The sequence below is a fragment of the Castor canadensis genome, chromosome 8 (assembly GCF_047511655.1).
Source record: "Castor canadensis chromosome 8, mCasCan1.hap1v2, whole genome shotgun sequence".
In the NCBI taxonomy this organism is placed as follows: Eukaryota; Metazoa; Chordata; class Mammalia; order Rodentia; family Castoridae; genus Castor; species Castor canadensis.
Genome location: NC_133393.1, coordinates 114,117,940 through 114,130,729, shown reverse-complemented (window position 1 = coordinate 114,130,729; position 12,790 = coordinate 114,117,940).

Genomic DNA, 12,790 nt, shown 5'->3' with positions numbered 1-12,790 from the left:
ACTCCTACGAGGACAGATTCTGAATCTTACATTTCTTTAAGCTGTAATCTGCTATTATTGTAATGGTGCTCTGGTGATATGGTAGAAAGGTGTAGGGAGAGGTAGCATTCTACAGTCCGGTGATAAATAATTATATTTTCAAACTTGTGCTTATGAGTCAGATGTGTTTCCTCAGTGGTATGGTTTTCACTTAAAAATATATATACAATGGAGTTTTATCAGCTACAAAGAAGAATGAAATTATGTTGTTTGCAGGTAAATAGATGGAACTGAAGAACATCATATTAAGCAAAGTAAGTCAGGCTCAAAAAGTCAAAGGTCCCAAGTTTTTTCCTCTTATATGGAAGTTAGACCTATAAGTTGAATGTGTATATATATATATATATATACACATATATATGCATATATATACATACATATATATAGATATACAGGTGTATCTATATATATGAACATATATTCATCTATATATATATATGCATAGTAAGAGAGAAAAAATTGCAGAATTATATTAGTGAGTCTGTCTGAGGGGACTATGGGAAGTGGGAGAAGGAAAGAAAATATTAGACAATGAAAAATATTGACACAATCCATCTATATATGAATATATGATGTACTGTACCATAAACTGTTGAATATTAGGGAGTCACAGTGATAGAGAAAGAGTAAGTAATGGGGTGCTAATTTGATTAAAGCATGATATATACAGGTCTGAAGTACCAAGGTGAACCACCCTTGGACCATCAATATACATTTTAAAAATGAAGGTCAGGAGAATAAAACAGGTCTTTTTCTGGGTTTCAGTAGCATTAGGAAGGAGGAGGGCATAAGGATAAGAGAATGAGGGTGAATATGGTGGATGTATTTTGTATTCATATATGAAAATAGAAGGATGAAACCTGTTGAAATTGTTCTAAGAAGTGGGGATGGGGAAAAGGGAGAATGATGGAGGGGGTTTGAAGTCAGGGCTTCTTGCTTGCAAAGCAGTAGCTCTACCTCTTGAGCCACACTTCCAGTCCATTTTACTCTTGTTATTTTTGAGATGGGATTTTGCAAACAATCTGCCTGGACTGACCTGAAACTGCAATTTTTTGGATCTCAGTTTCCCAAGTAGCTAGGATTACAGACATGCACCACTGGCTTTGAGGATTTGAGGTTTATGTTGATAGTCTCTGTTTTCTCTATTTTTATCAATATATCAATCATATTTATTTTAAAGCTCTTGTCTGACAGCTATAATACCTAATTTATCTATTTTCTTTTTCTTTGGATAGTTGCTTTTGGCAAAACATATCTTCAAATTTTTTCTTTAATGTCTGATATTATGTATAAAAGTGAAAACATTTTAGATGATGTTTTCTTTTGGGGGCCTTATTCTTTTATTTTTGATTTATCCTACATTGGTGATACAAGGGGATTTTATTGTGATAATTCTATACATGTGAATAGTGTACTTTGAATAAGTTAAATATTTTTTATAGAGGGCATACAGAGTAAAGGCTGATTCTCTTAATATTACAGGGGATTGGTTTTAGGATCTTTTTTTTCTTTCAGACTGATACTTTTCAACTTTTCGGACTTACTTCTACTGTGCAGCCTTTCTTCTTAGACTTTGCAACTCTTTGGTCCTAACTGCACATCTAGGATTGTTTTCCAGTGTACTTTATCGTAGCAGGTCTTGACCCCCACCAGTGTACCACTGCTGCTGAAATCTCTGAGCAGCTCTTCAACTTCCCAGTTGAAGCTTTTTGTACAAATTGTAGTATCTTTCTGAACATGTTCATCTTGGGAGCTGTGTTAGCTTCACTTCTAGTATAACAAAATGCCTGAAATAATTTAAAGGTTTCACTACTTTCAAATAGGACCACCCTTGAGAAGCAGCTTTTAACACATGGGCTAATGGGGGACACTTAAGTCCAAACAATGGCAGAAGCCAACCAATGCTTCCTGAGAAATTGCACACAGATACTTGGTTCATGTTTTGTGATTTCCTTCTCTCTGAAGTTTTTTATCTATAAATGAGTTCTTTTTGAAATTTATAAACTCCAATGTCTAAATTATCAAAGATGTCAATTTTACCAAACAGTTGTTGATTTTAGTATTCTTATCTTTAGGATATCTTAAAATAGAAAATAATGAATAATGGTATCTTAAAATTCATTTAGTTGTCATATGCTTTATATATTAGTTAGAATCTACTTAAATTTTATGCTGTTTTTTGTCACGATTTAAAAATGTATTGCTATTAAACTGAGCAATAGTTGTTCTGAATATGTCACAGGTATAGTACCTATGAAACGTGGTTTACAAAACCAGATTTTTTAAAATCTATTTTTATCTTATTGTACAATTTTAATGCAAGAGTACTGAAATGTAGCTAAGAGTAGTGAAATAGCATGCTATAGGAAGGGTAGTTAATGAAGGAACATTGCAGTGCAACACCACCAGTAATTGTGTAACTGCTCATGAATGCATTCTTTTCATTAATTTCCTCAGGGGAAAAACAACACAGAAAACATGAATGCATTTTTTCTTTATCTGGCTAATATTATATATTAAGTTTCTCTAAGAAGCCAATTTAGATTGTATATATTTCTAGTAATAAGCAAATTTATTTGAGAAACAACATACTTACTGTAACAATTACCTCATTTGTTATAAACATATATGGGGAGAAAGAAAACAGGAGAGATTTAGACTCAACAATGTGGCTTAAAATATCTGCTACACTTAAATTCTCACACTACATCTCCTCCATGGATAAAGCAACTTAATCTAGAATTCAGTGCTTGGTGCATGATTAACTTCTCCCTTGTTCCAAAATTATATCTATACTAGTTACATTATTGTTTTTGTACTTGAAATTACTATGCAAGATAAACCAAATAACATATTCAAAGCAACTGACACTAACAATTATAGCAAGAGGTGTTATACACTCACCTGGTCAGTGCCTAAATATTTAAGTAAATATTTGTCAGAATTTCTCATTTCATGTATCTAAATGGATTCCAGAAATTATTGTAACATGGTATTCCATATTGCTTACACATTTACACACATAGGAATCTGAACCATTGCTTTTTAGTAACTAAGACATTTACTGAAACAAGGAAAGTCAGTATTTTTCCATAAATGGATATTGTGAATAGCAGTATTACCTTTTGGCAACTTCAGCAGGCATGAGTTTTTTCTTTTGAAATGGTTCATTGGAGATAATGGAAGGAAGAATGGGATGTCCTTGGAGAGTGTTAGCTGGGTCACTGCTTGATGGTATGAAGCTATAGTAAGGCACCATGAAACCTGCAAAAGAACAATGATAAAAAATTAAAGAACATTCTTTTGAAAGTTCAAAATGGAAAGGCAAATGGTTATGTTAACATTCTTTGCTTCTGTGTTTCAGAAAATAGTCCTCATTTACTTCGACAGCAAAATTAAAAAGAAACCCAATTCAGGGCTTATCAGAGCTATTATGCCTTTTTCCTTTTAATATAGTCATTACTTCCATTGTTTACTTTAGTTATTAAATTTAAAATAAGAAAGCTTGGGAATAGAAAACTGACTTCAGAATGGAAGGATAAGGATTTTCAGTCAGGTCTACAAACACATACACATGATAACGTTTTTATTCACCAACCATAATCAACTCTTTAACAATGTCATATTAAGTTCTTTTGTATAGGCTTCAATTTGTTTAAAACATGTAAGACATTCAATATGAGCAACTTTTTTGGTGGATTCTGGAGTTTGAACTCATGGCTTTGCGCTAGTGAGGCAGGCTCTCCACCACTTTAGCCACATTTGCTTTGTTATTTTTTAGATAGGGTCTCCCATTTTTGAAGGGTGAGGGATTGACTTCTTATTGCAGTGTGCCTACCTAATGCCTCTTAAGTAGCTAGGATTACAAGTGTGAACCACCATGCCTGATCTGGTTAACTTTTTTTTTTTTTCTTTTGGTGGCAGTGGGGTTTGAACTCATGGCCTCACACTTGTTAGGCAGGCATACTTACCACTTGAGCTACTCCGCCAATGAGTAACCCTTTTTGTTGATTACTGTATTCTTTTAATGCAATCATAAGTTCTATCTACATTTCTGCTTTTCTAAAGACTATATCATGAATTTAGTCAGCATGTTTTCAATCCATTTTTGTTAGTGTTTTATCATTACAGTCTACTGCATTTTAAATGTGTTCACATGTTATCAGAGTGTATCATTTCTTGACTTGTTATTTTACTAAACAATATTTTGAGATCTGTCTGTAATGATGCAAAAAATAGCAGTAGGGTAGAACAGGATTTGCCTGGAAGTGAGGCAGGAGGGGAGAAAAAGGTGGGGGAGGGGGGCAGGAGGAAGAAATGACCCAAACAATGTATGCACATGTGAATAAATGAATAATTTTACAAAATAGCAGAAGGTAACAGTTAGATGATAAAGAGCTAGAAGATAGATAGATAGATAAAAATAATTCATTCCTTTTTCTGGTTATATAGTGTCTAGTCTTATGTTTCCAAATTTCAAATTATATTTTGTCCTACAGATCCCAATTTAACAGAATACAGTTCGCATTTATTTCATTTGAAAATTTAATAGGCTCTGTTTGGCAATTTCTTCAGTTTATATCACTATACATTTGTTGTCTTGATTCCCTTACTCTGTGTGTCCTATTTACTTTGGTTCATTTTATTTGTTTTTCCATTTTTAATTATATTGATAAGATTTTGTCTTTGTTGTGATTTGTTTTTGCTGGTACTGAGGCTTAAAACTCAACCTCAAGCTTGCTAGGGACATGCTCTCCCACTTACGCCATACCCCAGTAGTGTGATTTTTAGTGTTTGTTTTATAAACAGTTTCCTACTTTTGCTCTGGCTGGCCATGTACTGCAATCCTCTTACTTCTCCTGAGTACGTGGACTTATAAGTATGTACTACTACATCCAGTCAATAAGTATTCATTATCCCACTTTATTTTCTTTCTAAAAATTAAAACCTTATTTATTTTATATTTTCTAAATTAAGTGCCTATGATTAAATACTTAATCTGAATTTTTACATGTATACTTGTATATTTTCATAAAATTCATTAATAATTATGTCCCTTTCTGACCACTACAGGAAATTTATTGTAGCTGAAACTTCCTGAAAATTTCTCTGCATTTCAAGTGATGTTTTATTCATCTCTTTAGTTCTACCAGTATCTAAATTTTTTTTAAAAAACATTATTAAGTATAATCCTCTGCCTAAAATAATTTACTTACTTTTTGCTCACTGTAATTTGTATCCTAATTTTTTTCTGTAGGTACTTTGTTATTTTTCTTGCTGTGTGTCCTTTATTTTTCTTGAATGCTTAAATTATAGTCTAGCTAAGTTTAGAATTCTTGATTGACAATTTTTTAAAGCTGTACTTTGAATATATTATTCTTTCTTCATATTATTTTATGTTAAGCAATCTGCTATAGTTCTGATTGGTGTGCTTTTAGAGACACTCAAAATTTTAACCTTGTAGATTTTAACTTTTCTTCTTAAACTTTATGGCTCTTAGTTTCATAAATGTATACTTAATGTTTAATGTGTCACTCTTAAGATTTAAGCTTCTTTTTAACTTCAAGGAAATCTTAGCTAAAATCTCACTAAATATTTCTTCTTACTCCCCCATCCCATTATTCTGCCATTTTTATATTCAGTGTTATAATACAAACAAGGCCATATTTGAGATTCTAAATTTATCATGTTATTTTCCTTCCATTAATTGATCAAATCTGTCCTATAAGTTGTCTGTTGAAATTTATTAGATTTTGAAAATGCTTTTCATGCATTTAATTCTCTTCGAATCTGTCTTTCTTATTTCAGAATCTGAATCCTACATCTCATTTTAATCCTTTGAATATTTGAAATATACTGTTTCCTTAGTATAAGTTCTGTTATCTTTACATCTTTGTCTAGCAATTCTCCCATTGTTGGTCTGTTGACAGTCTTCTTCCCTTGGACTTCATTGTGAGTCATTATTTCCTAGACTCTCTTCAATGAGATAAATCTGAGTAGATGAAAGTGCCAGGAATTATGGAAACTAAGCAATGGTTCAGTTTTTAATACCGCATCCATGTTGTTATATAATTTGTCAGTTCTGGAAAATTGGCCCCATTCTTTTTTATGTCTAAGGTTCTTGAGCGGCATAGTTAGTGAAGATAGCTTCAAAACTCTTTTGTGTGAACTCAAACATGTTCATATTCTGCTTCCCAGAATCTGGTACAGATAGCTTATATCTTATAGTGTCCCCAGGTAAGCAGGTAAAGAAATTTTGTTGACATACTAAATATAAATGATTCTTATATCTATAAATAGGATCCAGGGAATTTGTCATTGGTTTTCAACCTTTTGTAGAGGTGGTGTGCCTTCCACTCTATTTGGCACCAAAAGCTATTAGTGTTTATTTAACCTAGTAATTAGTCATACATGACTGAACTAGGAAGAAGTCTCTTCCATTACTTCAATATGCCACTTGGTCAGGAGAAAAGTTTATAAAAACTTCTTTGTATGTTTCCATTTGAAAAAAATTGCTTAAAAATTTTCCTATTCACAATGAACATGTGAATTTCAGTGACATTTTAGACCTTCATATACATGTATATACATCATGTATTTTCAGAAAGTATTTTGTTAAAGAACAATTATTCTTCCATGAAATCCTCACAGTATCTTAAAATTTGTAAAGGGTTGAATATGGCCTAATATTTAATATTGGACTTACTAATATTTAATTATAACTTAGGCATCTTAGATTTACTTCTAGAATTAATGAGTTTAGATTATTTCTGATGATTGATTGATATATAAGTTTTGATATAATGGAACCACTAAAATTATGATGGCTATAATTTTATTTATTTTCAGGGTAGCCAGATGTATCATGTAATTTTGAACCAAAAGAAATACTAGTCTTTTCTTCATAGTTATAATGGCAGAGATCATAATAAGTATATGAAGAGAGGACAATCCACAGGAAGAAGATATTTCTAAATAGTCATAATTTTTTTACACAAGGGTCACGCTAATGTTCTTTGAATTGTTCCAATTATAGCATTTATGCTGCTTAATAAGTGAAATTAAAAGTTTAACAATTCACAATATGCAAAAGAGTATGTCATACTATATGTATATCCCATATCCTAATGTACTCTAAATCAATAGAGTAAAAAGGTAAGCTAATTAATTTTGCCATTAAAGGTCATATTAAAAAGATGATGAAAACAAATTGGAATAAAATTTTATTGTTAATACATCTTACTCTGAAAGGGTTTAAGTGGAAAGTGCACCTGCCGAGCAAGCATGAGGTGCTGAGTTCAAACCCCAGTTCTGACAAAACAAACAAGAAAAGGACTCAGCTTTTAGCAGGTTCAAATTTTAGTTTAATAATTCACAGGAATGACCTCAAAGGCATTAGTTCTGAAGTGAATTGCATATTATTTCTCTATTTGTATTAATTGGGTAATTACCAAAGCTTAAGGTAAAAATAATTATATTTATTAATATGTGTAATTCATGTTATATATAATTCACAACATAAGAATATGGAAAGAAACACATTCAATATATTGAAAACATTTAAGATTTAACATTTTCAAAATTGATGACTTTATCCTATGTTGACTTTTATGTTTCAGACTTTATATTTTCTGTGCTACATATTGAATGAGAGATGAAATATTAATTCTGTATTATTCTGAATTTCTTCAAATATTTAAAGAATGAATTAAAATGACTAAACCAATCAAGATAGTCAATGTATACCTTTGATACTTTTGAACATGAGTGAGGTAGCTAGCATTAAATGGAAATAATTTATATCCTTGAGGAAATTAAATATAATGGGAGATCTCATGATAAGTCAAGTAATTTAGTAATTAATTACTAGAATAAAATGAAGACCAAAAATATTGTAATGGAATGATATGGTAAATGAGAAATGTGTAAATGCATTAAAATGATGAAGAAAAGGAAAATCAATATTATTTAAGAAAATGAATTAACAAAGGAAATACAGGGTAAAGAAAAACACAACAAAATGTAGATAGTGTGACCCAGGCTTCTGGAGCAGTTATTTATTTGAAATCTTGATTCTATTTACTTTTAAAATATTTCTTCTTTGCTGGGAATATCCATAGCAAATGTGTGGAACATGTTTAACTAATATTTTGTAGAAACAAGCAAATGTTGTTTTGGTTTGCATTACTGTATTCAATACCGAGAATCTTTGATGAACTAAACTTTTATGGATATCAAATTTCATCAAGTAGTACTATTTCTCCTCTCCATTATCAACATTTCAAATTCAAAGTTGTACTTTTGGAGTAGCAAGCAAAGAAAATAATCTTTATGTAAAAGCACTGGAAAATAAAAAAGAATTAAAATTATCTTAGCATTCATATATAGATTAACTTTTGTACTGGTGAAAATTTTTAGTCACAATTTTTACTTCCCTTAATAAAATAATGTAGAATAATTCTTTTATGGAGAATGATTTAAGAAATAAGACATGAATGAAATCTGCAATAAACAACACTTTAAAGTATAAAATTATCAATATGATGATGAAATCATATAAAAAGTTAACAGACTGACATGTCACAGAGAGGAAAAGCTGTAACTCAAACATGTTAACTATGAAGAATAAGAGTTCTGAAGAACTTATAATTCAATGTTCAACAAATAATCAAAAATAGCTAAGCAAGCCAAGTACTGAGAAAGTATAACCTGTAGAGAATTTAGAAACAGACCAACAACTTCATTTATACATTTATCAGCTACAAATTGTACACACACACACACACACACACAAAATAATTATTTTCCATATTCAAAGAGATGTTTTTAAAGCATAAAAAATTGGTAGAAAAAATGTAATATAGTAGATTTGAATAAGACCCAAATAAAAATTCTTTAAAAGTATATCTGTAATTTAACCCATAGTAGTAGCAAAAAGAAGGTACTACTAATAAGTTTTGAAAGCAGATTTTACACCTATGAGCAAGTTAGACTTCCCTGGTAAAAGAACCAACCAACTGGAAAATAGATGTGAAGCAGTAAAAATACAGTATTGACAGATAAGCACACTCAAATTAGAGCAAAGACGGTAAAAAAAAATAACACATGCAGTGAGAGTTTCTAAAATCCATACCATTGGAGTCTCCAAATAAGTAGATAGAAGAAATACTTCAAAAGCAATATTTGAAGATAAAATGGCATGCAATTTACCAGAGCTAATTAAATCAACAATCCACACAGTTAAGAAGCCCAGTAAATTCTTACCATGACAAATAAGGTAAAATACACTTGGAAAAACTCTTTAGGAGTATTTTCTGCAATTTAACATAAATACACCCTAAGGCTTAGTGATTTTATTTCTAGGTTTATACCACAAAATAAATTCATATGTGCATCAAAAATGTGTGTTAAGAATGTTTAAAGCAGCTTTACTCACAGTATACTTAAACTGGAAACAACCCAAATGTCTGTTTCAGTACAAGGTAAGCATTGTTTTTCTCTCTCTGAATGTAAAGAAGAAAACTATTTGCCAATAAAAAATGTATACCATGATTTTATTTATGTGTTTAGAATACAAAACAATAATTTAAAACAGAATGATATATTAGGGAGGGTATTAATAATGTATTTAGGAAGATAAGTTTTTAGTATGTTGATTATATTCTATATTTTGAACTGAGTAATTACTACTAAGATGAACTTGTTTGTAAAGGTATAAAGTTGTATAGTAAATATTTGTGCATTATATACATGTAGGCTGTATTTCAATAATTGGCACAGCCGCACTGAAAGTGTTAAAGATATTGAGAAAATAACATTAACATTTTAAGTCTGAATGATCTAAGACAAGTGAACAGAGTGCCTGATTCTCTCATTTTCCCTTTTCAGTTCAGAACTCAGTGTTCCACTTGCTACCCCCCGTTCTCCTATGCATTAGGGGAACAACTTTAGGATTACATACCTATTGTCCCTGGGATCACAAATGAGGGGTGCAGCCTGGGGAGCAAGTGGATACCTGCTGTCTACATAAGCAAAGTTCCTTGCAGACAGCAGCAGCTCCCAGTACACAAAGAAGGGAAGCTTCTAAAGTGAATGCAGCTATGAAGAGTTTAACTAAGCCTTAAATGACCATACCTTCAAGCCTATATAAGGCACCAATCCATACAGGAACTATAAGAAACTCCAGGAACTTTTCTTCTCTCTGAATGGTGTGGGGATTTCACTCAGTGCACTGAGCATGTGCTAGATGTTCAGCTACTGAAGTACACATCCAGACCCGTGGTGAAAAACTGTATATCACCCTACTATTTCTGATTCTTGCCTGCACACTGAGAATACTTCAACTTGAAGACTACAGGGAATTAAAATCTCCTTTTAATGAATTGGCTTTAAATTGCCAAATCCCAAAGCAGAGACACAAGAAATATGAAAAATAAGGTGACATGACTACTGCAAAGTCAATAACCCCATAATAATTGGCTCTAATGATAAAGAAGTAGATGAAATATAATGCAAAGAATTAAAATAATTATAAAAATGATCACCAGATGTAAAGAGTACATGAATAAACATGTGACTCAATTCAAAGAGTATACAATTAAATATCTGAATGGATTTAAAGAGAATATAAATGAACTATTGAATGAAATAAGACAATGCAAAGTGGAATTCAATAAAGACATAGAAATCCTGTAAAAGTCAAACTGAAATGACTAGAAATGGAAAGGTCACTAAGTTAAATAAAAACATAGTTGAAGTGAACAAATATACTGGATTTAGTATAAGACAGAAATCAAGAGTTGAAGACAAGACTGATAATTAAAACACTGAAACCATGATAAGGAAAAAAATTTAGAAAGTAATAATGGCCCATACAAGGCCTATGAGACACATATAAAAGACAAAACCTATGCATCATGGGCATAGAAGGAGAATAGGTGCAAAGTAAAGGCATAGAAAACATATTTAATAAAATAATAGCAGAAAATTTCATAAATCTTGAGAAAGAGATGATCAACAAGGTACAAGAGGATTTTAGGGCATGAAACAGACAATATCAGAAAAGAACCTCCCCATACTACATTATAGTTAAAAGATTTAATACACAGAACTAGGAAAGAAATTAAGAACTTCAAGAGAGAAGTCACATGTAAAGGCAAACCTATGTGAATAAGAGCAGATTTCTCCACAGAAATTCTAAAAGCAAGTATTTCTAATCCTGAAAGAAAATACCGGTCAACCTATATTAGTGGATCCAGCAAAGCTATCCTTCATAGTTCTATGGTAAGCAGGATCTAAAGGAATTCATGATCACTAAGGCATCAATGCAGAATATACTTGAAGCAATCCTCCAATTAGAAGAGGCAGATTGACACAAAAATGAAAATATAGGAAAGAATAAGTCTTACTAGATAAATAAATAAGCAAATGAAGATTAGAAAAGAATTAAATATTGCAAAAATGACAAAATGGCAGGAATTACTACATACCAATAATTTCTGAATGGTAGTAGTCTCTATTCTCAAATCAAAAGACAAACTTAATAGATTGGATTTTGAAAAACTGAGAGCCAGCCATTTGTTGCCTACAGGAAACAGGCCTCACTGGCAAAGACAAACACAGGATTAAAATAAAGAGATTTCAAGCAAAAGCAAATGGAGCCTTGAAGCATGCTGGAGTAGCTACACCAATGTCTGACAAAGGAAAATTCAATTAAAATTACTTAGAGGAAACAAAGGTCACTTCACATTCATTAAAGAAACAATCCATCAAGAGGATATAACAATTGTAAACATATGCACCAAACATCAGTGCACCCAATTTCATAAAACAAATATTATTGGACATAAAAGGACAATAGACCCTAACATAATAACAGTAAGTGACCAACTCTCACCTAGATAGGTTATTCAGACAAAAAATTAACAAAAAAACTTCACAATTAAATGACACTATACATAAAATGAACTTTAAAAATCTGCAGAATATTCAATCAAACATTCAAAGAACACACAATCTTCTCAGCAGATCATGGAATTTTCTCCAAAGAGAATTACATTTTAGAGCATAAATTAAATCTCAAGAAATAAAAGAAAATTGGTATAATTTCCTCTATTATATTAGACCACTATGGAAAATATCTACAGATCATCAGCAAGAGAAAATCCAGAAATTATATAAGCACATGAAGACTGAACATTGTGTCATCAAATAAAAAATGGGGAAATCAGAAAATTCTTAGAACCAAATGAAAATGAAAACATAACCTCTGGGTCACAGCAAAGACAATCTAAGAGGAAAGTTTTTATCTATCAGTGTCTACATTAAGAATTCAAAGAGACCTCAAAGGAATACCCTATTGTACCTTGAGTTCTTAGAAAAGCAAGAACAAGCTATAATGAAATTCTGTGTTAATATCTTGAGCAAACAATAATGTCTTTTTTAGAAAACAGAGGACAGGAAGGTAAAATATGTCCTGTCTGGGTATTAGTATTTGTGAGAGGGGAGAGGATGTAAGAAAATGGTGTAGGAGGGTTAATGTAATGGAAATATTAAATAGTTATGTATGAAAATGGAAAAATGAGACCTGTTGAAACTTTTTTAAGAATGGGAGGGGGGGATAAAGGAGAATGATGGAAGGGGTGAATTTAAGTAAAATATATTGCAGGCACTTTTATAAATGTCACAACAATAATATGATAATAAGAATAAATAAATAAATAAAACAGAACAAGCTAAAAGAAAAGAAGTA